The sequence below is a fragment of the Salvelinus sp. IW2-2015 genome, unplaced genomic scaffold, assembly GCF_002910315.2.
Source record: "Salvelinus sp. IW2-2015 unplaced genomic scaffold, ASM291031v2 Un_scaffold1978, whole genome shotgun sequence".
Taxonomy (NCBI): domain Eukaryota; kingdom Metazoa; phylum Chordata; class Actinopteri; order Salmoniformes; family Salmonidae; genus Salvelinus; species Salvelinus sp. IW2-2015.
Genome location: NW_019943329.1, coordinates 188,794 through 194,941, shown reverse-complemented (window position 1 = coordinate 194,941; position 6,148 = coordinate 188,794).

Sequence of the window (6,148 nt, the reverse complement as noted above, 5' to 3'; positions counted from 1 at the left end):
GCAGAGAGAAGAGAGAGGGTGATGACGTGGGCAGGCGTTCATGTGTCGCACTCACACATTCTGTGAGCTGTGTTCTGTTTTTTCAACGTGGCAAGAAGTACCTCGGTGACCGCTGATATTGGACTGGCTTCAAACCAATAGCACTGGGAAAACAGATTCAAGGTTATGGAATAGGAAGAAGTGTCATATAGTAACATAGGGGCTAGCTTGAGTGATTAGAAAAAACATAAATAGCATAATGATATGAATACAGATGCTTTGTAACAGTTGAGGACCACGAATAAAACATAAAATCACAGTAACTGTCAAGACTCTGCCGAAGTGGTCCTTCTCCTTTCGAGCGCGTTCGGTCGGTCGACATCAACCGGCTTTCTAGTCACCACCGATCCATGTCTAAATTTAATTTTGTTTTGTCTTCATTATACACACCTGGTTTCCATTCCATAATCAATGTACCTTATTTAACCCTCTGGCTTKCCTTTCTGTTTTGTGAGTGATTGTCATTGTCATTGTCATGTGGGTTCGTRCTTTGTGCTCTGGATATTWGTATTTTTCCTTGTTGGAACATTGCTTACATTMTTGAGTAAATTCAGATTATTACTCATACCTGTGTCCTGCGCCTGACTCCGCTTATCCATTCACCTAATCGCTGACAATAACGATATGAAATAATATGCTCTGTACGTGTTGAGGACCACAAGATAACGATATGTTACYAAAGATATGTAATYAGATAGGTATATCTACTTATWCTCACGCTGTAAACSCCGGTCATCACAATAACCAAAGCAGCCATTTTAGGACCCTACTTCGCTTATCCATTAAACCTCTAAAAGGTGTGACACAGTACCACACCTGAGATGTCCTGTCAAATGGGAGAAATGAGGCACAACTAGTATAGGGATGACATCCTCCTACACACTTTGTTTGTGTCTATAGTCAAAAGTAGTTCACTACATAGGGGATAGAGTGTCATTTGGAATGCATGCCTTGTCTTGAAACATTTCTGGGAGTGCTCTCTACAGCTGGGTGTGATTACAGGTCAGTTGAGTTCCCAACATGCCACAGAAAAGTATCTGTAGTGAGTGGGTTGTTACTTAGTGCACCTAACAACCAATTCTCTAGCAGAGGTTATATACCCTGGAATTCCTATCTTCACACTGCCAAAACATTATCATTCCTCAATAACTTCAAGCGTAGACTAGGGGTCAGCCTGATGAACCAAACTACCCAGTTAGTAGACTAAGTGGGTAGGGGTTCAGCCTGATGAACTAAACTACCAGGTATAAGACTAGGGTCAGCCTGATGAACTAAACTACCCAGTAGTAGACTAGGTGTCAGCCTGAGAACTAAACTACCAGTAGTAGACTAGGGTCAGGGTCAGACATGAAACTAAACTACCCAGTAGTAGAACTAGGGGTCAGGGGTCAGCCTGATGAACATAGTACCCAGTAAGTAGACTAGTGGGGTCAGGGGTCAAGCCTGATGACCAACTACCCAGTAGTAGACTAGGATCAGAGTCACTCTTGATGAACTAAACTACCCAGTAGTAGACTAGGGGTCAGCCTGATAACGTAACTACCCAGTAGTAGACTAGGGGTCAGGGGTCTCCATGACGACAAACTACCCAGGAGTAGACTAGGGTCAGGGGTCATCCTGACGAACCAAACTACCCAGGAGTAGACTAGGGGTCAGCCTGATGAACAAACTACCCAGTAGTAGACTAGGGGTCAGCCTGATGGACCAAACTACCCAGTAGTAGACTAGGTCAGGGGTCATCCTGAGAACCAAACTACCCAGTAGTAGACTAGGTCAGGGTCAGCCTGATGAACCAAACTACCCAGAGTAGACTAGGGTTCAGCTGATGAACTAAACTACCCAGTAGTAGACTAGGGTTAGCCTGATGAACCAAACTACCCAGTAGTAGACTAGGGTCAGGGTCAGCCTGATGAACAAACTACCCAGTAGTAGACTAGGGTCAGGGTCAGCCTGATGAAAAACACCCAGAGTAGACTAGGGGTCAGCCTGATGAATAAACTACCCAGTAGTAGACTAGGTGTCAGGGGTCAGCTGATGAACAAACTACCCAGGAGTAGACTAGGGGTCAGGGTCAGCCTGATGAACTAAACTACCCAGTAGTAACAGTGGTGTCAGGGGTCAGCTGATGAACCAAACTACCCAGTAGTAGACTAGGGTCAGGGGTCTCTGATGAACCAAATACCCAGAGTAGACTAGGGGTCAGGGGTCAGCCTGATGAACTAAACTACCCAGGAGTAGGACTAGGGTCAGTCTGATGACCAAACTACCAGTAGTAGACTAGGGGTCAGGGTCGGCTGATGAACTAAACTACCAGAGTAGGACTAGGGGTCAGGGTCAGCCTGATGAACTAAACTACCCAGTAGTAGACTAGGGTCAGGGGTCAGCCTGATAACTAAACTACCCAGTAGTAGACTAGAGCAGTGTCAGGGGTCAGTCTGATGAACTAAACAACCCAGGAGTAGACTAGGGGTTAGGGGTCAGCCTGATGAATCAAACTACCAGTAGTAGACTAGGGGTCAGGGGTCAGCCTGATGAACCAAACAGCCCAGTAGTAGACTAGGGATCAGGGTCAGCCTGATGAACCAAACTCCCAGTAGTAGACTAGGGGTCAGGGGTCAGCCTGGTGAACCAAAACTACCCAGTAGGTAGGACTACAGGGGCAGCCTGAATGAACCAAACTACCCAGTAGTAGATTAGGGGTCAGCCTGAATGAACCAAACTACGCAGTAGTAGACTTAGGGTCAGGGTCAGCCTGATGAACCAAACTACCCAGTAGTAGACTAGGGGTCAGCCTGATGAACTAAACTACCCAGTAGTAGACGAGGGGTCAAGGGTCAGCCTGACGACCTAACTACCCAGTAGTAGACTAGGGGTCAGGGGTCAGCCTGATGAACTAAACAACCCATTAGTAGACTAGGGGTCAGCCTGATGAACCAAACTACCCAGTAGTAGACTAGGGGTCAGGGGTCAGCCTGATGAAACAAACTACCCAGTGGTAGAATAGGGGTCAGGGGTCATCCAGATGAACCAAACTACCCAGTAGTAGACTAGGGGTCAGTATCATATACATTATCACTGACAGTCCCCATTTCTCTCTCTATCATATACATTATCACTGACAGTTCCCAGCTCTCTCTCTCTATCATATACATTATCGCTGACAGTCTGAAATCCATGTACTGTCCACCACTACTGCTCCCATCAGAGAGCAGACACACTGAGAGAATTTACTAGTTTGTTTGTTTGGATGTCTTTTAGCCTTCAAAGGTTGCTAATCTTCCAAGAGTCTATAAAGTATAACATCCCTGCCCTTTAAAACCCACTACGGCTTCTGCCAAGAGGTTTGAGCCTGTTTGGCGCAGCTGGTTATATGGGAATGTCCTCATTGCCCTGGGCTAGGTTGCTGGTTTGAGTCTAGTGTTTCCAAACTGCATCCCAAATGTCACCATGTTCCCTATATAGTGCACTACTTTGGACTAGAGCCCTATTCCCTATATAGTGCACTCCTTTGACTAGAGCCCTATTCCCTATATAGTGGTACTACTATAGACCAGAGGCCTATTCCCTATATAGTGCACTCCTTTGACTAGAGCCCTATTCCCTATATAGTGCACTACTATAGACGAGAGCTCTGTTCCCTATATAACTACCCAGTAGTAGACTAGGGGTCAGGGGTCAGCCTGATAAACCAAACTACCCAGCAGTAGACTAGGGGTCAGCCTGATGAACCAAACTACCCAGTAGTAGACTAGGGGTCAGAACCAAATTAAGACCCCCCCCGGTGTAGATTGGTGGTAGGGTCAGCCTGATGAACAAAATACAGGCGTGTAGACTAGGGATCAGGGGTCAGGCCTATGAGACAAACTGCCCAGTCGTAGACCGGGGCAGGGGTCAGCCTGATGAACAAACACCAATTGAGATAGGGTCAGGTGTCAGCCCTGACGTTACCAAAACTACCAAGTAGTTAGACTAGGGGTCAGCCTGATGAACTTTCAACCTACCAGTACTAGACTAGGGGTCAGGGGTCAGCTGATGACTAACTACCCAGTATGTAGATTAGGATCAGGGGGTCATCTTGATGACACCAACTACCCAGTAGTAGACTAGTGGAGCCTGATGAACCAAAACTAACCCAATAGTAGACAGGTCAGGGGTCTCTGTGACCAAACTACCCAGTAGGTAGACTAGGGTCGCGCTGGATGAACCAACCTACCAGGTAGGACTAGGGGTCAGTCCTAATGAACTATAATACTAGTAGATAGATAGGGGTCAGCCAGTGATGAACAATATCCAGAGTAGAACTAGGTCATGAGGTCAGCCTCATGAACCAACTCCCAGTAGCTAGACTAGGGGGTCAGGGTCAGCTTGATGAACCAAATCTACCAGCAGTGACTAGGGTCAGCCTGAGAACCGAACATACCAGTAGTAGATGGGTCAGTTCAGACTGTAAACCAAACCACGCAGTTAGAAGACTACGGTCAGGGGTCAGATGATGAATAATAACCAGTAGGTAGACTAGGGTCACTCTGACTACCAAAACTACAAGTAATAGATAGGCGTTAGGGTCAGCCTGATGACTAAAATACCCATAGCTAGACTAGGGTCAGGTCAGCCTGTGAACCAAACCACCAGTAGAAGACTCGGCGGTCATGGGTAAGCTGATGAATAAACTACCAGTAGTAGATAGGCAAGGGCTCAATGTACAGTGACTATAGTCACCAAACTACCATTATGCGGGTGCCTGACTTACGTGAGTAGACTAGGGTTGGGGTTCCTTGATGAAAACCTACCCGTAGTGACTAGGGAGGTCAGCCTGTGAACCAAATACGTATACTAGGGGTCGGCGTAGCGGTTGAACCAACTGCCCATCGTGACCTGGGTCAGGGTCAGCCTGATGTAACCAAACCACCCAGTAGTAGACAGGGGTCAGGGTCAGCTGATGAACTAAACTAGCCAGTAGTAGAGTAGGGAGTCAGAGCTGATGAACCAAACTACCCATTAGAGACTAGGGTCAGGTGCCTGCATGAACTAAACTACCCAGTAGTAGATAGGGGTCAGCCTGTAACTAATACCAGTAGTAGACTAGGGTTAGGGTCATCCTGCTGAACCAAACTACCAGTAAACTTGGTCAGGCTGATGAACCAAACTCCAGGAGTAGACTAGGTCAGGGGTCAGCCATGAAGACACTAACTACCCAGTAGTAGGTAGGGCAGCCTTCTAACCAAACTACCCATAATAGACTAAGGTCAGGGGTCAGTCTGATGAACAAACTACCCTTAGTCGACTAGGGTCAGCACTGATGAACCATACCCAGGGTAGACTAGGGTTCAGCAGTGGTCAGCCTGATGAACCAAACTGACCAGTCGTAGACCTGGGGTCAGGGTCTCCTGATGAACCAACTACCCGTAGTAGACAGTCAGGGGCGCTGATGAACCAACAATACCCAGTATAGTAGACTAGGGGTCAGCCTGATGACAAACTACAGTGGTAGATCGGGTCAGGGTCAGGCCTTGTGAACCAAACTATTCCATAGTAGACACGGGTCAGGGGTATCTTGATAGACCAAACTACATAGTGGTAGCTAGGATCAAAGCGCTGATGAACTAAACTACCAGTAGTCGACTAGGGGTCAGGGTTCATCCTGTGAACCAAACTACCCAGTGGTAGAATAGGGGTCAGGGGTCCATTCTGATAACTAACAACCAGTAGTAGACTAGGGTCAGGGTCCGCTGATGAACCAAACTACCCACTAGTAGACTAGGGTCATTAATTTCATGACAGTCCCGGCTTCTCTTTCTACATTATCACTGACAGTCCACAGCTCGTTCTCTATCATATGTACATTATCACTGACAGTCCCCAGCTCTCTTCTCTTATATACTTTCGCAACAGTCTGAATTATGTACTGTCACACTACTGCTCCATCAGAGAGCAACACACTGAGAAGAATTTACTAGTTTGTTGTTTGGATGTCTTTTAGCCTTCAAAGGTTGGTAATCTTCCAAGATTATAAGTATAACATCCCTGCCTTTAAAACCCACTACGGCTTCTGCCAAGAGGTTTGAGCCTGTTTGGCGCAGCTGGTTATATGGGAATGTCCTCATTGCCT